The sequence below is a fragment of the Canis lupus genome (genome assembly GCF_048164855.1).
Source record: "Canis lupus baileyi chromosome 5 unlocalized genomic scaffold, mCanLup2.hap1 SUPER_5_unloc_7, whole genome shotgun sequence".
Lineage (NCBI taxonomy): Eukaryota > Metazoa > Chordata > Mammalia > Carnivora > Canidae > Canis > Canis lupus.
Genome location: NW_027326414.1, coordinates 4104 through 30137, shown reverse-complemented (window position 1 = coordinate 30137; position 26034 = coordinate 4104). Strand labels below are relative to the sequence as shown.

General features: G+C 39.4%; 1 long non-coding RNA gene across 4 annotated transcripts in view; it reads right to left on the bottom strand.

The window, feature by feature from the left end:
* Nucleotides 1-16269, bottom strand: part of LOC140629460 (uncharacterized) — a 65544-nt gene extending 49275 nt beyond the window's left edge. For 2 of the 4 annotated variants that reach the window (XR_012027297.1, XR_012027296.1), the window contains exons 1-3: nucleotides 15930-16269; nucleotides 15378-15526; nucleotides 14700-14914 (exon numbers count right to left, since the gene is read on the bottom strand). This is a non-coding gene — a long non-coding RNA (uncharacterized lncRNA). The remainder of the gene's footprint in view (nucleotides 1-14699; nucleotides 14915-15377; nucleotides 15527-15929) is intronic. The other 2 variants (XR_012027294.1, XR_012027295.1) reach the window with 2 other exon arrangements.
* Between the last annotated feature and the right edge of the window lie 9765 nt (nucleotides 16270-26034).

Here is a 26034-nt window from a genome sequence, read left to right as displayed (position 1 = left end):
CCAGGGCGCCGGGGACACAGCCCAGGATCTGGCCTCCCCCGGGACAGGCAGAGGCCGGGAGGGCCCAGGACAGCGAGGACGCTCCTGCCCCGAGCTGAGCAGATCAGCGGCCCGGCCCGGAGCCTCCAGGCCCTGCAGACGGAGAGCTCTGGGGCTACTGCAGGAGCTGACTCCAGGGCTCCAGAGCTGGCCCCGCCACTGCGGTTGTTCCTCCTGGGGCCTCGCGGGGTAAACAACCCGCACTGAGCCCTGCACCAGGCAGGGGGCTGAGCAGCTCCCCCAAGTGCTAACACCTGAAAATCAGCACAGCAGGGCCCTCCCCCAGAGGACCAGCTAGACCGACAGGGGAAAAACAAATTATTAACCAAGCAGCACTGGAAAGTTCCAGGGGAAGTCGAGGGATTTACAGTATACAGAATCAGAGGATACTCCCCCTTGTTTTTTGTTTTTTGATTTCTGTTTCCCCCCCTTTTTCTTTTTTTCTTTTCTTCTCTTTTTTTTCTTTTTCTATCTTCTTTTTTTCTTTTTCTTTTCTTCTTTCTCTTCCCTCTTTTTCTCCTTTTCCCAATACAACTTGTTTTTGGCCACTCTGCACTGAGCAAAATGATTAGAAGGAAAACCTCACCTCCAAAGAAAGAATCACAACTAGTCCACTCTCCCACGGAGTTACAAAATCTGGATTACAATTCAATGCCAGAAAGCCAATTCAGAAGCACTATTATACAGCTACTGGTCACTCTAGAAAAAAGCAAAGGACTCAAGAGACTTCATGACTGCAGAATTTAGATCTAATCAGGCAGAACTTAAAAATCAATTGAATGAGATGCAATCCAAACTAGAGGTCCTAACGACGAGGGTTAACGAGGTGGAAGAATGAGTGAGTGACATAGAAGACAAGTTGATGGCAAAGAGAGAAACTGAGGAAAAAAGAGACAAACAATTAAAAGATCATGAGGATACATTAAGGGAAATAAGTGACAGTGTGAGGAAGAAAAATCTACATTTAATTGGGGTTTCCGAGGGCGCTGAAACGGCCAGAGGGCCAGAATATGTATTCCTAATCTGGGCAGAAAAACAGGCATTCAGATCCAGGAAATAGATCCCCCCTTAAATTCAATAAAAACCCTTCAGCACCTCGACACTTGAGAGTGAAAATTGCAAATTCCAAAGATAAAGAGAAGGTCCTTAAAAGAGCAAGAGACAAGAAATCCCTAATTTATATGGGGATGAATATCAGATTAACAGCAGACCTCTCCACAGAGACCTGGCAGGCCAGAAAGGGCTGGCAGGATATATTCAGGGTCCTAAATGAGAAAAACATGCAGCCAAGAATACTTTATCCAACAAGGTTCTCATTCAGAATGGAAGGAGAAAGAAAGAGCTTCCAAGACAGGCAGGAACTGAAAGAATATGTGACCTCCAAACCAGCTCTGCAAGAAATTTTAAGGGGGACTCTCAAAATTCCCCTTTAGGAAGAAGTCCACTGGAACAATCCACAAAAACAGGGACTAAATAGGTATCATGATGACACTAAACTCATATCTTTCAATAGTAACTCTGAACGTGAACGGGCTTAATGACCCCATCAAAAGGCGCAGGGTTTCAGACTGGATAAAAAAGCAGGACCCATCTATTTGCTCTCTACAAGAGACTCATTTTAGACAGAAGGACACCTACAGCCTGAAAATTAAAGTTTGGAGAACCATTTACCATTCAAATGGTCCCCAAAAGAAAGCAGGAGCAGCCATCCTTATATCAGATAAACTAAAATTTACCCTGAAGACTGTAGTGAGAGATGAAGAGGGACACTATATCATACTTAAAGGATCTATCCAACAAGAGGACTTAACAATCCTCAATATATATGCCCCGAATGTGGGAGCTTCCAAATATATCAATCACTTAATAACCAAAGTTAAGACATACTTAGATAATAATACACTTATACTTGGTGACTTCAATCTAGCGCTTTCTACACTGGATAGGTCTTCTAAGCACAACATTTCTAAAGAAACGAGAGCTTTAAATGATACACTGGACCAGATGGATTTCACAGATATCTACAGAACTTTACATCCAAAGGCAAATGAATACACATTCTTCTCAAGTTCACGTGGAACTTTCTCCAGAATAGACCACATCCTGCATCACAATTCAGGTCTGAACCGATTTCAAAAGATTGGGATCGTCCCTTGTGTATTCTCAGATCATAATGCCTTGAAACTAGAACTAAATCACAAGAAGTTTGGAAGGACTTCAAACACGTGGAGGTTAAGGACCATCCTGCTAAAAGATGAAAGGGTCAACCAGGAAATTAAGGAGAAATTATAAAGATTCTAATGAGAATGAAGATACTACCGTTTAAAACCTTTGGGATACAGCAAAAGCAGTCCTGAGGGGGAAATACATCGCAATACTAGCAGCCATCCAAAAACTGGAAAGAACTCAAATACAAAAGCTAACCTTACACCTAAAGGAGCTAGAGAAAAAAGAAAAAAAAACAGCAAATAGATCCTACACCCAGCAGAAGAAGAGAGTTAATAAAGATTCGAGCAGAACTCAACGAAATCGAGACCAGAAGAACTGTGGAACAGATCAACAAAACCAGGAGTTGGTCCTTTGAAAGAATTAATAAGATAGATAAACCATTAGCCAACCTTATTAAAAAGAAGAGAGAGAAGACTCAAATTAATAAAATCACGAATGAGAAAGGAGAGATCAACCAACACCAAGGAAATACAAACGATTTTAAAAACATATGAGCAGCTATATGCCAATAAATTAGGCAATCTAGAATAAATGGATGCATTTCTGGAAAACCACAAACTACCAAAACTGGAACAGGAAGAAATAGAAAACCTGAACGGCCAATAACCAGGGAGGAAATTGAAGCAGTCATCAAAACCCTCCCAAGACACAAAAAGTCCGGGGCCAGATGGCTTCCCAGGGGAATTCTATCAAACGTTTAAAGAAGAAACCATACCTATTCTACTAAAGCTGTTCTGAAAGATAGAAAGAGATGGAGTACTTCCAAAGTCGTTCTATGAGGCCGGCATCACCTTAATTCCAAAACCAGACAAAGACCCCACCAAAAAGGAGAATCATAGACCAATATCTCTGATGAACATGGATGTCAAAATTCTCAACAAGATACTAGCCAATAGGATCCAACAGTACGTTAAGATTATTCACCATAACCAAGTAGGATTTATCCCCGGGATGCAAGGCTGGTTCAACACTCATAAAACAATCAATGTGACTCATCATATCAGCAAGAGAAAAAACAAGAACCATGTGATTCTCTCATTAGATGCAGAGAAAGCATTTGACAAAATACAGCGTCCATTCCTGATCAAAACACTTCAGAGTGTAGGGATAGAGGGAACATTCCTAACATCTTAAAGCCATCTATGAAAAGCCCACAGCAAATACCATTCTCAATGGAGAAGCACTGGCAGCCTTTCCCCAAAGATCAGGAACAAGACAGGGATGTCCACTCTCACCACTGCTATTCAACATAGTCCTGGAAGTCCTAGCCTCAGCAATCAGACAACAAAAAGACATTAAAGGTATTCAAATTGGCAAAGAAGTCAAACTCTCCCTCTTTGCTGATGACATGATACTCTACATAGAAAACCCAAAAGCCTCCACCCCAAGATTGCTAGAATTCATACAGCAATTTGGCAGCATGGCAGGATACAAAATCAATGCCCGGAAGTCAGTGGCATTTCTATACACTAACAATGAGACTGAAGAAAGAGAAATTAAGGAGTCAATCCCATTTACAATTGTACCCAAAAGCATAAGATACCTAGGAATAAACCTAACCAAAGATGTAAAGGATCTATACCCTAAAAACTATAGAACACTTCTGAAAGAAATTGAGGAAGACACAAAGAGATGGAAAAATATTCCATGCTCATGGATTGGCAGAATTAATATTATGAAAATGTCAATGTTACCCAGGGCAATTTACACGTTTAATACAATCCCTATGAAAATACCATGGACTTTCTTCAGAGAGTTGGAACAAATTATTTTAAAATTGGTGTGGAATCAGAAAAGACCCCGAATAGCCAGGGGAATTTTAAAAAAGAAAACCAGGGATCCCTGGGTGGCGCAGCGGTTTGGCGCCTGCCTTTGGCCCAGAGCACGATCCTGGAGACCCGGGACTGAATCCCACGTCAGGCTCCCGGTGCATGGAGCCTGCTTCTCTCTCTGCCTCCCTCTCTCTCTCTCTCTCTCTCTGACTATCATAAATAAATAAAAATTTAAAAAAAGCTTGTTTAAAAAAAATAAAAAAAAATAAAAAAGAAAACCATAGCTGGGGGCATCACAATGCCAGATTTCAGGTTGTACTACAAAGCTGTGGTCATCAAGACAGGTTGGACTGGCACAAAAACAGACACATAGATCAGGGGAACAGAATAGAGAACCCAGAAGTGGACACTCAACTTTATGGTCAACTAATATTCGACAAAGGAGGAAAGACTATCCACTGGAAGAAAGACAGTCTCTTCAATAAATGGTGCTGGGAAAATTGGACATCCACATGCAGAAGAATGAAACTAGACCACTCTCTTGCACCAGACACAAAGATAAACTCAAAATGGATGAAACATCTAGATGTGAGACAAGATTCCATCAAAATCCTAGAGGAGAACACAGGCAACACCCTTTTTGAATTCGGCAACAGTAACTTCTTGCAAGATACATCCATGAAGGCAAAAGAAACGAAAGCAAAAATGAACTACTGGGGCTTCATCAAGATAAGAAGCTTTTGCACAGCAAAGGATACAGTCAACAAAACTAAAAGACAACCTACAGAATGGGAGAAGATATTTGCAAATGACGTATCAGATGAAGGGCTAATTTCCAAGATTTATAAAGAACTTATTAAGCTCAACACCAAAGAAACAAACAATCCAATCATGAAATGGGCAAAAGACATGAAGAGAAATCTCACAGAGGAAGACCTAGACATGGCCAACAAGCACATGAACAAATGCCCTGCATCACTTGCCATCAGGGAAATACAAATCAGAACCACAATGAGATACCACCTCACACCAGTGAGAATGGGGAAAATTAACAAGGCTGGAAACCACAAACGTTGGAGAGGATGCAGAGAAAAGGGAACCCTCTTGCACGCTTGGTCGGAATGTGAACTGGTGCAGGCCACTCTGGAGAACTGTATGGAGGTTCCTCAAAGAGTTAAAAATAGACCTGCCCTATGACCCAGCAATTGCACTGCTGGGGATTTACCCCAAAGATACAGATGCAGTGAAACGACGGGACACCTGCACCCTGATGTTTCTAGCAGCAATGTCCACAATAGCCAAACTGTGGAAGGAGCCTCGGTGTCCATCGAAAGATGAATGGATAAAGAAGATGTGAAAGGGAATAGAGGGGAAGGGAAAAGAAATGGGTAGGAAATATCAGAAAAGGAGGCAGAACATGGAAGACTCTTAACTCTGGGAAACGAACTAGGGGTGGTGGACGGAGAGGAGGGCGGGGAGTGGGGGTGACTGGGTTGTGGGCACTGAGGGGGGCACTTGATGGGATGAGCACTGGGTGTTATTCTGTATGTTGGCATATTGAACAGCAATAAAAAATAAATTTTTATTAGAAAAAAAGAAAGAAAGAAAAGAAAGAAAGAAAGAAAGAAAGAAAAGAAAGAAGGAAAGAAAGAAAGAAAGAAAGAAAGGAAGAAATAAAGAAAGAAAAGAAAGAAAGAAGAAAGAAAGAAAGAAAGAAAGAAAGAGAAAGAAAGAAAGAAAGAAAGAAGAAAGAAAGAAAGAAAAAGAAAGAAAGAAAGAAAGAAAGAAAGAAAGAAAGAAAGAAAGAAAGAAAGAAAGAAAAAGGGATCCCTGGGTGGCGCAGCAGTTTGGCGCCTGCCTTTGGCCCAGGGCGTGATCCTGGAGACCCGGGATCGAATCCCACATCGGGCTCCCGGTGCATGGAGCCTGCTTCTCCCTCTGCCTCTCTCTCTCTCTCTCTGTGTGTGACTATCATAAAAAAAAAGCAGTGGTTAATTTTTTGGAATAAGTTTAAAAAGGACATCAGAATTTTATGCTTTTCCAGAATTTCCTGCCTTATACTGAAATACAACATCCTTATTTCTAATGGCTCAGTTTGAATTGCTATGCACAGCAAGGGACAAGAGGCCTAGGGGCCGAAAGCAAGACCGAGGGTAATTCAGGAGTGTCACAACCCTTCCAGGGACAAGTACCAAGTCAAAAAAAGTGTTTTTCTCATCTCTTGAGAAGAGATGAAGAAATGAAACATCGTAAGTATGTCAGATGGGTTTTTTGTATGATACACTAGAAAACAATCTCTGAAATTTTATTCCAAGCTTTGTACACACTCCTTCAAATACTTCATCCACTCGAAACTAGCTAGAAGCTCAAAAGTATATTTGCTTGAATGCTAAGTGACCTCAACAGGAGCTATAGTCAGGGTGCCACCACCCAATTTATGTGACTGATAAGTTTTAAAAGGGGCAATATGAGAGTTTACAGACATCGATAATAGCTTCAAATATGACTCGCATATGTAAGGAAACCTTTTAAGGTATCTTAACCGGTCCAGAAACCCAGACAGTTAGTATTCTGTTTTCCATTTTCGTTTTCATTAAATCGTCCTCAATCAGCAATGTGACTAAGATAAATAGACAGCAGTACACGAGATAAAAATAGGAAGGCTCCTCAAAAACTCTCCTTAAATTCTATGCATGATTCATATTCAGCTTGAAAACCATTAGTTAAGAATGAAATAGCCAAAGATTCTAGCATATGAAGTGTGATGTATACCAACTTCTTAACCCTACAATATAATGGTAGGAAAGCTAACTCTGAAACCAAAACTCCATACCTAAAATAATTAGTACCAATACTTAGAATATAGCAAGATTTATTTTTCTTCCATTGTCTCTTACTTTCCACACAATAAGACAGGACATTATCAGGGTTGCCTGAACTATGTATGAAGTCAAGTCTATTTTTTTCTATCTGGCTATCATTCATAAAAACAAAATTCAAGGTTCTATTTACTTTATTTTAAAAAATATATTTTATTTATTTATTCATGAGAGACACTGAGACAGAGAGGCAGAGACGTAGGCAGAGAGAGAAGCAGACTTTGTGCAGGGAGCCTGACGTGGGACTGGATCCTAGGACTCCAGGATAATGCCCTGAGCTGAAGGCAGACGCTCAACCGCTGAGCCACCCAGGCGTCCCTCTATTTACTTTCATTAATTCAGCTAATAGGAGCTTTTGGGGGAATGAGAAGGGTACTTAGTGAGAAAAAGACAGAAAGATAACGGTTGTGCTTATGTGTCCCGGAGAAGTAATTCTCTTGCTCCTACTACTCCATATACTAGAGTTACAATAGTATTCTTTTCTCATGTTTTAAAGACTACTATTCAGCAATTTAGGGGTTTTAAGGATTTATAACCTCCAGTCAAAATAGTATTTCATCTATCAATTGTCATTTCCATATTGGCACTAGCTCCTAGTTTCATTCACAAAACTAGGGTTGTCAGGGCCTTAATGAGGCAATCCTTCTGCCTCCATCACCCCACTGGTTAGGCCAAACATATGCCTACCCATTCAGTTCTGAAACCACCTGCAGAGAGGAAGTTAAATGAAGAAAAGTAAAGCATCACACTGTCACCATCTTTAGATAAGCTCTAATTTTACCCAAAGGAGAAAACTTTAACCACGATAACAAAGCTGGCAATGACCATGATTAAATGATGCCTGTCATTCTGTCCTACCCCTGGGAGCTGCTCTCCACCCACTCCCAGGTGATGGATGTGTTTCTCTTGGTACACTGGGTTTAGATTGGCAAAGGAAGCAGATAGTTAAATTCATCAATCACCAGAGTGGGCAAAGCAGTATTTGATCTGCTCTGGAGAAAGGATGGGGACCTGAACAAAACTCATTGACAGCACAAAACCAAGGTCATCTCCCAGTACCACGAATACATCAAAGCAGGCTCATTTAGTCTCAAAGTGTGAGTCACAAATACTAAGCCTGGAAGAGATCTTAGAGAACCTGAAACCAATCCATTGACACACAAATCAGAGAATTCCCTCCCTCCACAACAATAAAACAAAACCAGACTCCATGACTCAGCATTTGTTATCCATACTCTTGAAATTTGTTATCTATTAGATGTCAATGTTCTGAATTCCAAAGCTATATCCAGTTACTGATTCCACATGGTATATACTTCCTGACCAGTAAATCTACATGAAAAAAAAAAGTTTAAATGTGAACAAATTTGCTGCTTATATCAACATGAAAAACAAAACAAACAGAATCCAACTTATCTCTGTCAACCCCCTCTTTTTTTTTCCTTTTCCAAATTGCTTTTTAATGCCTGAAATTTGAAAACCAACAGCTACTTCTATAGGCTTTTTCAAGGCCCTGAAAACAATGACGTACTAGTAAATCTCTTATTAGTATCCTATAGATTCACAAGCTCAAGAAAACTCAAGATGACAGGTTTCATGAATATTTTCTTTCAAGAACTTTATAGTTTAACCATCCCATGAAAAATAAATCTCCTTATTATGATATCCTGCTAAAGAGATAGACCCAAAAGTGTGTCCCTTTGTACAAGTATGTACTTCTTAACAGTGGCCACAAAGGAACAATAGGCATACAAAACCAAATACTATATTTCCAAATATCTGAAAAGAAAAAAAAAGAATCATACCACCGCCTATTTTGTTCTCCTCATTACCTGTCACTCTTTTTTAGGGATAAATGGCCTGATGATTTTCTTACAATAGTTCCACAGCTTAAAGCAGCAAAAAACATTTAAATTTTTTTTAAAAAAGCAAAAAAGTTATGATTTCAAAACAGAAATGAGAAATTCACTTTTGTTATTTGAATGTGTGCTGCATGGAAAATCATTATGATCCTTCCACTTGCAAATGTTTCGGATCCTTCGGTAAATATGTGTTTTCTAATAAAACAGTAACTCTCTGTTTAAAATAAAAATTGGTATGATAGGTCCATGTCCATTTTCAAAAAGTGTATTTTTCAATGACATCCAAGATAGGTCAGCATTTTCCCACTACTGCAAAAAACAGCAATGTGTATCCTCGACGCAGGTATTACAACACATAAATACACTGTTGCCCTGGCTCTCCCTCTGGTTCCATCTGCTCTCTTGCTGTGCAACAGCTATAGCATAAAAAAGCCTATTCTCACACGCTTTTGATATTACACTATTTAATCACATACAGCTGTGGCTTACAAGACTGCTACAAAACACAATTTTAATGTAGTACTCGAAGCCAATTGTGGATAAACATCAACCATTTACTCCGAATAAGAAGTCCAACACTAAAAAGATTTTCTTTTAAAGAAAGACTGGTTTTCTTAGAATTTGGCATGGACGTAATTGTGACTGAGCCCTCTCTCTGCCAAAAAGACTGATAATGTCAAAAAGGATTGTGTAAAATCATATTAGTGCAATAATGACGCTTTCCAGAATTCCTGGAGCCAGAAAGACCTGAAATGAACTTACATCCTACTTCTCTTCTTTTGTCTCCCTCCCTGCAAATCAGCCCTACCTCCAACCCTCTAATAGATTTAATTACTTCAGAGAAATAATTTTGATTTATAATTCTATTGTTCTTTTCCCAAACTGAGAGAAAGCGAAAGGAAGCTGTTAGGAAGATACTGTTAGAACAAATTGACATGAGGTTTCTTTTGAATTAAGAATGATTCTGGAGAGAAAGACAACAACAACATGAACTTTTTACATAGCTCCTCCTTTTAGCTAGGCACTAAACTTAGTACTGTGAGAACAATGGCTGCATTATAGAAAAGACAATTCCAAAGATAATTTAATATGGGGAGGAGGTAAAGAAAACAGGACAACTAGAAAGGGAGAGTGGCCCCTTGTTACTATTTTTCTCTTATTCAAAACCAATTAAAATTGTGTACATTCTCAAATGAGACAAACAAGATTTATCATAGTTTCATGCTCTCATATTACCCCCTGAAGCGAAAGACATATTTGGAGTTGTACCTCAAGGTTCTATTGCTGGACAATTTTTAGAAAACCAGTTTTGTATGTTTCAGCCTTTCAAAGGAAAACAGAACTTGGGAGTTTTCAAGGCTGTTTTAAAACTGGCAAGTTACCAACTCTGGCTATCAATGCAAATCTGAGGCAGGAAGTACTAAGGAAATCCTAAACTCTTTCCCTCCCTCTGCAGGATTTTCTACATTTTCATGTGCAAGAAGCATGTTAAGGGGTTGTCCTGTTTTGCTTTTGAAGGATCTGTACATTCACATCTTTGAGAATATCCCTTGCCCCATAGGATCCTCTCTCTTCCTTTCCCTACTCCTTAGTCCTTCGTGTTTCAAGTGTTTGCTCTCTCTATGGCACAATCAATCGGGCTCTAGCTAGACTTTGAGAGATGAGCAGCTGTCCAGGCTGCAGATGGTTGGAAACTCAGCCTGAAGTCAGTGTGCAGTTGATGAGTTACTCCCTATACCTGACCCCAACTCCAACTTCACACCAGGTTCTGAATACGATCTGAGTACCAGCAGCCAGAAAAACTCTGTTGGGTCCCACAGATCTTTCTGCAAGATCTTCAGGGGAAGCAGATGGTCCAAGGTGGGAAAGCAGTAGGCTGATGGAAAAGCAGCATGAGTAGAAACCATGCCCTGGATCGGTAGAAACATCGTGACCCGGTCAGGGTAAGGAAATGGAAGGAAGGACTAGCTTGCTGTGTGCGTTTGGATGCATTTTAAAGTTTTGGGGAGATGATAAAGTTTTCCAGATACCACACATGAGGGAAATATCTTTCTCAGCAACAAAGTATCAATTCACCAGGCTGTGACCATGTTTTACTCTTTTTAGCCTTCCTAGTTATGATTAAGTTGCCTTTCCAAGAAACCCTCCACAAAATAACTCAGATTGCGATTCACCCTGGGTCTCACAATGCAATAGCAACAGGTTGCTTGCTTTGAATGGGCTGTAACAAAATTGCTGAGAAATATTAGGTTGTGACTCAATCAAATGTGATTATGGATATTATCATTAAGCTAATGAGCTATTTTTTGGTCCCCTTTCTCTAAAGTTTGCTGATTATCCTGGTGGCCTTCAAAGAGCAAATTCGTTTTGATGAAGATTTTTTTTTTTTAAATCTGGCTATGGCTCTTATGTAAGTATTAAAGCATGTCATCAAGATTGCTTCTTTTCTGCTCAATCACAATGTTTCTTTTTTAAATTGCTTCTTTTAATAGGGGGAAAAATGGCCAAAAGAAAATTGACAAATGACAGCTTTTAATGCAAGGTCTTGGAAAGCATGCATCCTAGAACAATACCGCTACAAGATAGCTATCAGCTAGTCATTGGGTTTTCATTTTACTTCTATGTACATTTATCTAATATAATAATTTAAGCATTTGGAAAATTATTCAAAGGGAGAGAAGCATAAGTAACTTATTTCTAATTTCTTTTTCTTTTTAAGCAACAAAGGTAGTGAATTAGTTCTAATGTGATGGGAAAATAAGAGGAGCAGAGAAAGCAGGGAAGTGCCCCAAGTTTTTCTAAAACTTTAATTGCATTTGAGGAAAGGGAAACCTTTCCATTTATTTAGACACCCTACTCTCATTTTGTTTTATCATAAGAAAAGAGCAGCTGTATCTAACACACACATTTAAGTAGAAAGAAAACGTTCAGTATTTTGTACTGTCTGAATAAATGCAATGATACACCTTGAGTTTTTTAAGAACCCCATAAAGATTCTTCACCCCAAACTAATGTCAGTAAATGGCTTTTGTTGATTAGTTAAGAACACCTGGTTTTACAGGACAGCTTAAGTTATGATGTCACCAGAATATGACTTTTATAGTCAACCACAGAACTCTATTTTTATCAACCATAAGTATTCTTTATGTATCAGTATCATCTTAAATAGCTCTGATTTTTAAAATAGATTATAACTATAAGCCAAGGCTAGGACTGTAGATTTTGTGAATTCCACCAAGGCTTGCTTACCAAATAAACATGAGCAGCATGTATTCCCCTCAGAATTATAGGTAATATTTTAAGATAAAAATATAAAAGGAGCAAAAAGACAACACTAAATAACCCAGTTGTTTTCATGCTATACTGGGTCATGATAGTACTTTCTTACATAGTATTCATGCTGCCAGAAAGTCCCCACATTTTAAAGTATGATTGATCCTTATTCTCATTCCCTGTGTGCCCAAGTTTCTTTTTTTTTTTTTTTTTTTTGTGCCCAAGTTTCAAAGCAGGGCACGTTTTCACATCTTCAGCTTCCAGGAATGTTATTAATGTCTATCATTTCAGAGCCACCGAAACAGTATTCGACAACTTCACAGCTCTGTCGAAAGTTTGCAACATAATAATCAATATGAACTACCATGATAGCCAAAGTAGCTGATCCTATATTCCCCACCACCCTGATCTGATTGCCCGAATATCAGTTTAGGTCACCTAATGGATCTAGCTTCTTTAAAAATGTTCCAGAAGTTGATGGCTTTGACTAGCTTGAAAGTAACAAGATCCAGATGCTGCCTGTCTACACACTAAACTACACAGGACCCCAAAACAGATTTTTTTTTAAATTCCCTCTATGTTTTTCAGGCTCTCCTCTTTTCCCTCACCACTGCACTTTCTTTCTTTACCTCAATCCCTCTCTCTCTCTCTCTCCCTCTCCCAGTCTCTCTCTTCACACACACAAACACACACACACACACACACACACTTCCCATCAGTGTAGCTCATCCAACATCCTGTCCTTAATATAATGTGCAAGACATTATTTCCTGCTAGCAATAAGTTAAAAGAAATCTCAGGCAGGAAAGAAATTATTCCATTCATTTTTATCTAAAGTTTCCTTTCTGAATATGCTTCATAGTCAAAAAAAGAACCAAAAAGAAAGCATGAATTTTGAAACATTTGGAAAAATTTAGCCAAATGAGTAAAAGGGATGGAATGTCCGATATTTTTCATGGAACCCTTGGGTTTGTTGTTTTTATTTCTTGGGGGGGGGGATGAGGAATGACTATAAATTTCCTCTTTTAGACTAGCCCTTGCTTTGCCATTTCCTTGAGGAAGGCAGACAGCATTCTCCACCCAATCCCCCAAGAGTTAAAACACACTGCACTGCACGGGAGCAGGAGGGCTGGTCTACTAAAGCAGCAGCCCCACAAACTAAATGCTCACAAGGGCAAAAAGCAATGTGAGGAGACCTTGCAGGGGCAGGGCGAGTCATGGAGCGATTGAAAAAGAAAGAAAAAAAAGCAACAATTTTTAATAGAATTCGGAAAGTCTGCTGCCTCGTCTGGTTTACAAATAGGCATTGTTGGAGGAGACAGAATAAATAAGAGCTAACTACAGCATGGATTACCGAACACTAATCCCATCAACGAGTCCCGGTGGCAGCACAGATCACTCAGGCACGCCTTGGTCACTCTCCGCATATTTATTTATTAAGAAGACAGTGGAGTCTGGCTAATGCGATACAAAATTAATATCACCTGTAAAGAAACATAACCCATACATTCAAAGCGATAACTCTACCGACACCCTCCCCCCCAACTCATCAAGTCCAATTTAACTGACAAATTGGAGCAGTGATTTCACACCTGAGAGCCTTTCAGGTCTGAACTGCAGGATCAAGTTCATGGTTGGCACTGCCCACTGCTTAGTTACGTGGGCTTTCCACTGGCCCCGTAATGGTCATTTGTGCACACACATAAAGACTAAAGTATTAAAAAAAATTTTTTTTAATTTTTTTTTATTTATTTATGATAGTCACACACAGAGAGAGAGGCAGAGACATAGGCAGAGGGAGAAGCAGGCTCCATGCACCGGGAGCCCAACGTGGGATTTGATCCCGGGTCTCCAGGATTGCGCCCTGGGCCAAAGGCAGGCGCCAAACCACTGCGCCACCCAGGGATCCCAAGACTAAAGTATTTAACCAATTCGTGTCCAATTATCATCAGTTATATTTCATCCCGTTTCAAGACCCACAGGCCTCCTGATGGCAGCCAGCACAGAAAAACAGAGCTTCGAAAAGTAAAGAACATCTATTGTAAGGCTCCAAACTTCAGTCTCTAGAGTCTTGATCACCCTCCATATAAAATAAAATATGTAAGGCAAATACACAAAAACAAAAGCACACCCAAACAAACTCTACGGGACGTCAGTTAGTCGTACTATACCTTCCCACACCTTCTTTCATTCTATACTCTGTGATTGAAAGTCTGAGTTGCCCCCACCCTGGTGCATCCTATCCAGTGAGAAAAACCCTTTCAGAGCCACAAAGAACAGCTCACCAGAAAAGCCTCTGAAATCGTTGTTGTTCCTGATAATCACTGTCACAATCTCCTTTCTAACAACCCTGTCCATCTGCAAAGCACTTTACTACGGATATCAGGAACATCTTTATGTTGCCAAATAACAACAAAGGAACACGAGCGAAACTATTATCTCTGCTAGAAGAGAAAAACCACAATCCCAGGGCTTGCTTTCTTCTCATATTCTCCTCTGCCTCATTAACTCCATTGCTATGTTACTAATTTCAAAGAAGCAGGAAGAGGTGATGGGAAAGGGGAGGTAAATAATAATCCACATGCCTGTTTCCCATCCCAAGTGCAGGATACACACTGCTTGCCAGACTGTGGGTCGAGCCATACCTTGGTTTAGAGACAGTGAGGATAGTAGTAAGTGTACTGGGGGTACATTTGTGGCTGATCCAGGCGTTTACCCATGTAGCTGGAATCTTTATCTCCGAGGCAGGGAACTCGATGACACGGTATGGTGCCCCAGGCCGAGCGTCCTCTTAAACCACTATTCCTGATGGTCCCGATGACTGATGAGGCTTCAGAGATCCTTCGTCTTCCACCACTCACTAGTTCCAACACGGCAGGAATTTAAAAAAGAAACACACCAAAAAAATAGAAAGAAAGAAAGAAAGAAAGAAAGAAAGAAAAAAGGAAAGGTATTGGTAGAACAACACACGCACACACACACGCGCACACACACACACACACACACACAGCCTTCCCAGATCCTGCCTTCCTTCCCCCAGCTGCCAGGGTCCACTTGGGATGAGGCACTTTGTTCTCTACCCAGGCTGTCTGTAGTGATGTCAATTGCCAGCGTTTGTAAAGAGGGAGAGAAGAAAAAAATCAAAGTCTTTTTAGCACAACTCCGAATCCTTGCAGATCAGCTTCCTGTCTCCTGTTTGTCTCTTTCCCCACCTTAAAGAAAAAGGGAAAAAAAGAAAGAAGAAAGAAAGAAAGAAAACAAAAAAATGAAAAAGAAAAAAAAAAAAGAAAGAGAAAGGGGAAAAGAAAACAAAACAAAACAACCTTGCACAGCCTGGTTGCTGCTGTCTCCCTTCCAGAGTGACATGGTGTTCGGGCTCCTCCTGTCCTTTCATTCACTTCCTCTCCTTCCAGCTGGTGGGTGGAACCTCTCCAGGGAGCAGGGTATGCAGTCCAGAAAGCTGCAGTATTTCCTCCAAGAAAAAAAAAAAAGCCTGCTTCAACCCCTGCTGCAAGCAAAGTCCTGATTCCCTCTGCTGGCTATCTCGAACAGCAAAGCAATTTTTGCAGCAAAGCTGCTGCCGCTGGAACTGAACCCAGGGAACTCAAATTCGGGCGGTGGATTATTTCTTATCCTTCCCTCCATCTACCCCACACAAGAGCTGCCTTTTTTTTCTTGCCAAGTGCACTGCTAAAGCAAACACAGAAGACCACGGGAGGGAAGAGAGGACGAAGGGAGGAAGGAAGAGAAAGACAAAAATAAAAGCAGACGGACGACCCGTGCTGGTTAAAATGGAACAAGTGTGTCCCAGATGCTTTCAGAACCTGTTAACATACGAAAGCCAGATGAATCCAAGACCCGGTCCAGAAACTAACCTTTTACTTCTCGGACGACACGGAGGATGCTAAGCATTGAAGAAATTTGAGAGTCTATGCCAGGACTACTATTAGCAAGCCCTGCATCGTCAGATCACAAGGACCCACTTGCCATAGCCGAAATGATCATTCTTACCCTTACATCCGTTTTGTAAGCATCAAAGGAGGTATCCCATTAGGTTTACAGGCGTCTTCATAAATAAAAGCTCTGGTTCTCTCACTGTCTATCTATGATGATTTTGATTCAGGGATGCTTTAATCACTTTCCCGATGTCATCACAAAAAAAAGCACAATTACCTGACAGAGTTTTTCCCCACCAATAATAAGTAATATTCTGACATGTCTGTCGGCTGTTACATTATAATACAAATGGTTTCAGCGAAAATATATTTCCTTTAAGGGTCCCTTTTCAAGGCAGTCAAGGCTAAAATTAGACATGCCAGCTGTGTTTTGCTGTGAGCGCTCACGCATGCCCAAAGCGTGGCCAGACCAACATTGAGCGCCTCTCCACTTCGTCAAACCAGCTCTGTTCTCCCCAGCCTAGAGCTGCCTTTTCAGATAAGAGGTTCCTGGTACAAATCCAGCTTCCTAGTGAGGAAGAACAGAGAATTCCAGCCCGGTGCACAATATGGTATCCAGCCACAAACAAGCCCTGCCGCCCGTGAGGTCACTGGCTTTCACTCAGGGGTCTGGTTATTAGAAGCTGTGTGAGTGCATGGATATTCCTTGGAAAAAGTTAAGGATGGTGGATAAATAGCTTTATGTTTGACAAGAATAACAACCAGAAAGAAGGAAGGAGAGAGGGTGGGAAGGTAGGAGTTAGAAGCCCTGATATCACTGTCATTAAGAGAATTAAATCAATTCCACCAACATTGAAATGTGTTCTTCTGGGCCTTATTCGTCCCATCCAGAAAGTGGAAATGCTGCCAACTTATGTGGCTGAAGGTGGTAAACGGAATCAGATACTAAATCAAAACTACATTGATTTAAAAATCATTCAGTGGCATCTCAATGCTCAGACAATAAAGTCTTGGCTTCTTGGAATAGTTTTCAAGACCCTTGAAAACCCAACTTTATTCTCCAGCCTCAGACAGTAAACTCTGGCCCTCGTAGTCTATATCTGAGTCACAGTGAACTGCTTTTAAAGTGGAATGTGCGGAGGATCCCTGGGTGGCTCAGCGGTTTGGCACCTGCCTTCAGCCCAGGGCCTGAATCTGGAGTTCCGGGATCGAGTCTCACGCCGGGCTCCCTGCATGGAGCCTGCTTCTCCCTCTGCCTGTGTCTCTCTGCCCCTCTCTCTCTGTCTCTATAAATAAAATCTTTAAAAAAATAATAAACTGGAATGTGCCCTCTCAGGGACTTCTGTCATCTGCTCTGCCCCAAATGGTCTTGCATCCCCATTCAGCCCATCCTTCAGCTCTCAACACGGATATCACCCCTCGGAATAGCTTTCCCTAAAGCCTCCTTTCCCTGCTGCACCTTATATTTGCCCTAAAAGGATGCTTATCCTGGGCAACTGTCTGTTAATTGCATGTTTGTTTCTTCTAGGATGCCGGAAAAGCATCAGGAAAAGCAGAAAAGTAGGAGTCCCCATCATTCTCATTCACGTTCCTATTTCCACAAACTGTCATGGAATCTGACACAAAATGGTGCTCTGCAAGTGTTTGAAGAGTAAGATACCTTAAACCCGATAAAAATTCTAACTCAATTCGTATCCTCTCTCAGTACATTTCAGTACACTTCTGGATGCAGGGGATAGAGTGGTAACACGGATCAGAACAATGTCCATCCCTCATAGAATATATATTCTAGTGAGGGAGATAAGCAAAGAAGTAAGCAAGTAAACAGGCATTATCAATCAGGTAATATGTAGTACTGTTCATAAATATAAAGCTAAGTAAACAGAAAGAGTCACAGGAATTCCACTTTAAATAAGATAGTCAGGAAATGCTCACCAAGAAAGAGCTCTGAGGTTAAAGGAAGAGTGGGAACCACACCCTGGGTGTTGTGTACTATGAGAGCACTTCTTGTGAGAGCCAAGGCCTTCGTTCCAATCCTGCCTTTGCCAGATCACTCTGCCTCCTTTCTCATCCATCCAGTGTCACTACACACTTCATACGGTTATCATGAAAATTCACCACAACAAACATGCAAAGCATTTATAACCCCTTGGAACATACTGGATCTGCCCAATAAATGTCAGCTTGTCTCTGGGGGAAGATCATCCCAGGCAGAAAGAACAGGAAGAACAGAAGGCCTGGCAGCAAGAACACTTCTTTTGAAATGTGTGAGAAATGGCATAGGGACTGAAATGGAGCAAGTAAGAAGTAAAGACTATCAAACAAGACTAGAGAGGTTCCCTAGACCAGATCATATAAGCCTTGATGAGGAAAGCTAAATTGCTGACAGGTAATAGTATAGCCTGGACTCTACCCAAATATTTTGATTATAGATCTAGCCATCTTCAACTATGGAATGCTGTTCTCCTAAATGACTTATTAAGGCTCCTCCAAATACTAAGACTTTTAAGGTCAGGATCCTCAATTTTGCCATGATGAGCAAAGGCTATCAATATTCTTTTACTAATAACTGGCCTAGCTACTCCTTGGAAGGAAAAGATTAGTGTCTTATTTACAAATGAAAGACCAAATAAATAACTCCTTCACCCACGCTATAGCTCACTTATATGTAAAGTTCCCAGCATGTGTTGATGCTTTCTGCAATTTCTACACAAATTGCCACTTTACAAAATGGTATTGGATTATTGCTATATTCTTGGCATCAACTGTCATTAGTCTAAGCACATTCATCGAACACTTAAAGCTTTTCTTAAATAATGCAAAGACAGTTTACCACTTGTGAGAATCGCAGAACCTGTGTTTTATTTATTTATTTATTTATTTATTTATTTATTTATTATTTATTTGTTTGTTTGTTTATTATTTATTTTCCTTCAGAGATACCAGTAGCCATCACAACTGAGGAGGCAAGATACTCGTGTCGGAAATGGTTTTTATATCATGTCTACTCTGTTGGAGCCATAGTGCTTTCCATTTAAATGATCAAGTTAAGGTAGGAGGTAACTAATTTAAAACACTCTCTAAATCAGAAGCCAGCTGTGTCCCATTTGCCAAGTAACAAACAAATTTTGTACAAATCCAAGAGCAGCAAACTCATCAAAGGGCATGGACTCTTACAGATTCACGGGATTCATGGCACAGACTGGAGAGGCACTGATTTAAGACAAGTTCTTGGTTTCTAGGATAGAGACAACATCTCAGACATACCATCCATAAATAGAGAAGTGACGGTACCGAAACGAGGTTCAGTTGGGTAGAGACAGAGATTCTCTTCTGGTTTGCTCTTGATCTATCCAGTCAAAGAATAACTGGGTCCTCTCTTTGGCTGATTTATTTTTTAAATGACAAAGACTTAGTCAAAAGCAAAAGGAAAGAACAATAGAGAGAGAGGCATCATCATCATCATCATCATCACCATCATCATCACCATCATCATCATATGCTATCTTTGAAAGCAAGTATACTATTCTTACATTCATGATCATGAATAAATTAAAACAAACAAAACTGCCACTCGGTATTTGTTGCCCTCTTTATTCAAATTTGTGAAATCTCTTCAACACAGCAGTTGCCAAACAGATATTAAAGGTAAATGTTGTTGTTGTTGTTGTTGTTGTTGTTGTTGTTTTTAGAAGACAAGATGGTAGATCACAAACTCCAACAGTAAAGTAGTAGTCTTTTGTCCTACTGGACATACCCATGGTTTAGGAACATACCCGAGACAAACTAGGAGAAAGAGACCACTAGTGATTCAAGCATTTGTGGTCCAAATTTAAACTATAATTAAATGTAAAATTTTAATGTAGATAAAAACAATGAAAATTGGCCTTGCTTCTGAGCAAAATTATAATGGACTATATTTTAAGACAGTCAACCAAATGGAGAAGAATAATTTAAAACAATGAACATTATTAACTTCAACGAAGTTTTACTGAGCATCTTGTATGTGCCTAAATAACCAAGAATAGCAATATAAAAACCATCACCCTTGTCCTCAAGTAGACTTAACATCTCCATATCTATTAAACATCAGTCATTCATAAATGACCTAAATGCCTTTCCTCTTATCTAAATACTAAATTTTAATAATTGTTATTAAATAACTTTAAGTTGACCCAATTTTTTAAATACATATTTTATTATAAATTTAAACAATGATATACTTGAAAACTTATGTTTATTTTGTTTTATTATCTTTTTAAAAATACTTATTTATTCTCTTGTTTTTTATATACTTAATACTGTGGTAGTCACATATGTTTCTCCTTTACCACTAGGATTACCAAGAGTCACATTTCTCCTCTTCATTGAAATTAGGCATGACAATGTGACTTGCTATGGCCAATAAAAATATGAAGCAAAAGTGATGCATGTAGAATCTTTTAACTGTTGCTGTTTGATTCACTGGTCCACTCTTCCCTGATGGAAGCATGTGCTTAGATGGAGGAAGCATATTGGAAGGCTTAGAATAGCTGCTTCAAATAGTCACCTGAACCAGCCACTGACTTGTCACGAGCAAGAAATAAACTTTTGTTGTAATTATGCTAATGAGATTTAGTGACTTACCACAGCATCACTTAGCCTACCCTGACTAATATGATATTACTTGTAGTGTGATTTTATGCTTATTGATTTCTTTCTTTGAGAGTCTCTCCCACTAATATCCAAGCTAAAAGGGCAAGGAATTTATCTATCGTCTTCACTGTTAAATCTCCAGCACCCAGAACAATCCTTGGGATTTAATAGACATTTAATAAATATTTGTTAGATAAATGAGTAAAATATTAATTTAAAATCATCTAATTTATCTATCAGTGGTTAAAATGCAATACTTCATGAAATAGAAGGGAAATGAGGCTTATACTTAAAATGGAAAAAATGTTTAAGTCTTCTAGGAGGAAAATTGCTACGAGTGGAACTACTAAATGTTCAGAGACAGGGAAGGTTTTTTTGTACTGATCATATAGATGGCCTTTCATATACTAGATGCTGTACTAGAATTTCAGAAATGTTTCCCAGTTAGAACTTAACAAGTTACTGGAAAATGGGTATGATTCTCCCTACTTTTTAGTTGAGCAAATTAAGAAGGAAAGGGTTTAGCTATCCAAACCAAATTAATACAGTTGTAACGTGGTAGGGGAATATTCCTAAGTCACATCTGCATAAAGCCCAAACCCAGATTTTTTTCTCAGCATCACTTGATGGAGATCTTAAATGTTTTATTCCAAAACTAGATTAAGATAATCTTTGTGTTTACAACAGAAAACTCACAGTATACATAAAAGTCCTAAATAAGTCAGTGTGTTTTCATAGAAACAGATGGTACTGAACAGAGAAAAAACTGGAAAGAAAGAACATGGCCTTCTATCAAATAGTATAAACTCTATTTGGACCACAGATGTGATGGTTAATTGTATGTGTCAACTTGGCTAGGCTATAGTGCCCAGTCATTTGGTCAAATACCAGTCTAGATGTTGCTGTGAGGTATTTTTCGATGTGGTTTACATTTACATGAGTAGACTCTGAGTAAAGCACCTTATTCTTCACAATGGGACTGAACTTCATCCAAAAACGTAAAGGCTTTAAGAATGAAGACTGAGATCCTTTTAGAAGGAAGAAATTCTGTCTCCAGACTGCCTTTGGCTTCTAGATTCGACGTCAGCTCTTCCTGAGTCTTCAGCCTGACAACCTGACCTGAAGTTTGGGGATCCACTCCCACCCCCCAGAATCACATGAGCCAATTCCTTTAAGATTCTCTTTGCATACAAACACATCTTACAGGTTATGTTTTTCTGGAAAACCCAGACAAATACACTAGGTTAATAAAATGAAATAAATGACAGCAATGAAGGTCAGTGATATAGGCACTCTTACACATTCCTAGTAAATATCTATAATGGTTCTAATAGAGCTTAACAAAATGTATAGCCTTAAAACTTTTCATCCTTGTCAGTCCCAGTAATTTCGGTTCTAGGAATCCAAACAGATCATCACTAGACATTTAGGAATAGGTAATTGGAGAACTCTGAGTATCCAACTCTAGTTTGGTTAAGTAAATCACAGTACAGAGTATGATTCAACCATTAAAATGATACTTAAGAAATACTTTAACATATGGGAAATGCTTAAGTCAAATAGTTAATGAAAAAATCAGAATACAGGGACACCTGAGTGGCTCAGCAGTTGAGCGCCTGTCTTTGACTCAGGGGGTGATCCTGTGGTCCTGGGATCAAGTCCCACATAGGGCTTCCTGCATGGAGCCTGCTTCTCCCTCTGCCTATGTCTCTCTCTCTATCTCTCATGAATAAATACATAAAATATTTTTTAAAAAAGAAAAAATCAGAATACAACCTTGTATATACAGTAGGTTTCCAACTATGAACTAAAAACACATAGACAAGACAATAGAACAACTACATCGAAGTAACAATAGTGGAAATGTTTCCTCTATGATAGTGTTATTGGTGATTTTACTTTTTTTCCTTATCCTTCCAGAAATCCCAGCATTTTTCAAATTTGTCTTAAAATGAGCATATATTTCATTATTTAAAATAAATATTATTTTTAAAGAATTCTCTTAGGTAAGTATATTCTTAAGATTTTTGTTGTTGGGGGATCCCTGGGTGGCGTAGCGGTTTGGCGCCTGCCTTTGGCCCAGGGCGCGATCCTGGAGACCCGGGATCGAATCCCACGTCGGGCTCCCGGTGCATGGAGCCTGTGTCTCTGCCTCTCTCTCTCTCTCTCTGTGAATATCGTAAATAAATAAATAAAAAATTAAAAAAAAAAAGATTTTTGTTGTTGTTGTTGTTGTTGTTAGCTGACAGGACATTTTAAAACACCCAGATATGACATTAAAATAAATTGTGTGTGCACTTGAAATAGCCATTTCCTTCTTACCTGAATCAAACATCACTTTAAGAAAAGTTTACCTTTCTTTAAAGACTGGGAGCATAAATTCTATAATTTAACAATGACAAAACTCTGATTTAAGGCCTATAACCAAATATCCTCATTTAAAGAAAGAAAAACAGCTACCAACGGCAAAGGACATATCTTTGCAGACACTACAGTAAACCTACATAAGTATCTAAAACATTAATTTTTTTTTTAAAGATTTTATTTATTTATTCATGACAGTCACAGAGAGAGAGAGAGAGAGAGAGGCAGAGACATAGGCAGAGGGAGAAGCAGGCTCCATGCAGGGAACCCGACGTGGGATTCGATCCCGGGTCTCCAGGATCGCGCCCTGGGCCAAAGGCAGGCGCCAAACCGCTGCGCCACCCAGGGATCCCTAAAACATTAATTTTTTTAATATCCACTAATTCTGCCTTTGCATTTCTTTCTCTTTTTTTTTTTTTTGCATTTCTTTCTCATAAGTTTATTTGTAAACATCAGTTTGCTTACAATATGCTGTAGAAACAGGGAATTTCTTTCTTTCTTTCTTTCTTTCTTTCTTTCTTTCTTTCTTTCTTTCTTTCTTTCTTTTTGGGGGGGTGGCTATCACTGTCTCCTTGTATATTTCCGTGCAAAGAATTCCACTATTTGCAGACCACTGAGCCAACTTTGTCTTCATGTAGCTGGCAGATTCTTGTGGCCTTCTTACAAACACACCTTCCGCCATGACTTTTGCCAGCAGTGAACCAGAGCTTTAGAAAACACCAACTAACAGCCTCAAAGTCAGGACAGATGAGTAGCTGCTTTGTCACATGAGAAACACATTTTCCTAAAAGGAATATCATTACTTTGTATTCACTATTCAGCTTCCAGCTGCCAAAAGCTAAGCAAGGTAGGTCAATATGACCACATTTGATTGGCTGGGCTGAGCCTTCTCTCTAGAAACATCTGCAGAAGTCCAGGCTAAAAGTTCACTACTAATTAGAATCACTATGCTGTACACCTAAAACTAACATAATATTGTATGTCAACTATATTTCAATTAAAAAATTTTAAAAAAGAAATTAAAAAAGAAGAATTACTGGATAAAATACAAGATATCCAGTTAAACTTGAATTTCAGACAAACGATGAATACATTTTTTAAAAAGATTTTTATTTATTTATTTATTTATTTATTTATTTATTTATTCATGAGAGACACAGAGAGAGAGAGGCAGAGACACAGGCAGAGGGAGAAGCAGGCTCCATGCAGGGAGCCCGATGTGAGACTTGATCCCGGGTCTCCAGGATCACACCCTGGGCCGAAGGCAGGTGCCAAACCGCTGAGCCACCCAGGGATCCCGATTAATACATTTTTAATACAAATTATGTCCCGCCCAAATATTGCACATGGCACTTCTCATGAAATATCTGGGCCATACTTTTAAAAAGCACTCAATGCTTATCTGAGACTTAAATGTACCTGGGTGTTACATACTTTTTATTTCCTAAAGCTAACAAACTTAATCCTAATTGATGCACTTAGAAGGTCTACAGGTCTTTTAGAGGATATAAGAATTGGTAGAAAGTTCAAACTTAATGACAACGGAAATGCTTAATATATTCAATCCTCTTTACACTCAAACCACGTAAACCAAAAATGTCCCCATTTTAAGTCTCTTAAGAAGAATCCATACACTGATCTCTGGGTTTTTTGGTTTTTTTTTTTATGATTGTAAACTTGTTTTTTTTTTTCCTTTTACACGAGGAAACATTTAAATTTTTTCTTAAGTTGTTATTCAACGCAATAAAGTACCTATCAAAAATGACAGATGCCTAGATCCTATCCCTGATATCAGAAAGTTGCAACCTAGAGAACCAGACAAAAGCACAAAATAATAGAGAAAAAGAGACCAAGGCAGTTCTCCTGTGTCCATGATCAGTGTGTACTGCGATCAAGAATAAGTGTCTAGCAACTATATAGTAATTTGTCAGCAGAAGTTTATGTCTCTTGTCTCCAAGAAATAAAAGTTTGGACTTGTATTTTGAAAGTCTACACTTCATTTTTTTTCTAGTAATTTCTATCGCACATTACAGAGATATCAGCTGAGGTCAATTAGAAATAAACAAAAACCTGTCTTTCATGACAGTTTGAAAAGTGCTGATCTAGAAAATATTCAATTGTCTTATTTCCTTTCATTTCCACTTGCACATTTCTAGTGGTGGAGAAGTTGCATCGATGTGTTTTCTGATTGAGATACAAGGAATAATGAAACTCATATGAACTACAAAGGAAAAATGCAATTCTCTCAGATTTACTTTTCTTGTCTTCCTAACTCACTTTTTAAAAATCTATTCCTTACCCTCTAACCTATGTCACCTTCCTGACCCCAAGGACAATATTTAAGAGTACCAAACCCAAAGCCAGGAGATGTGAGACTTGTTGCTTGGGACCCTGGATAGAATGATTCCCCAGCCAAAGCCTCTTGTGTAAAATGTAGGTTGTAATGAGGTCATCTAAGGTCGTTTCCTAACTCCAATAGTCCATGATGCCGGGATGTGCTTGTTAAACTCCGATGACACCGCATCATTTTAGCTCCAGGGATACACTGGCTGGCCCCTGGGGTGGATGGCGAGCTTCAGGCCAATAGCACAAGCTTGACATGCTTCAGCCAGGGGCTTTATGTGACGCCCAGCCATTCCCAACAGCTGTAGGCTGGGAGGCCCCAAGTCCAAAAATAGCCACACAAATTATGATTTCCCTTCTAGAGATGACATCTCTGTGAATGGCACTAAATCAAGACCAAGCAGTTAGCCTGACACTCTAGCCAATGCCTCGAAAACAGCTCAATCCCTGGAAGTCTAGGTGTACCATCCATCCCACCCAGGGCTTTCAGTATTTGAATGTTGATGCTCATTCTGCAGTCAGGAAACATAATTATTCGTTTTTCTTTAAGGAAGTTTATGACCGAAGGTAATGGGGGGAACATAAATGTACTGACTGTTTACTGACACTCATAAATGCTATGAACACAGACATATAATTGTCTCCTGAAGATCTGCTCTTGTAGTGTAGAATCTTCATTTTTAGCAATTTAACTACTGAAAGTTTACCCACCTTGAGGAGAATTATTTAGTGGAAAATAAAA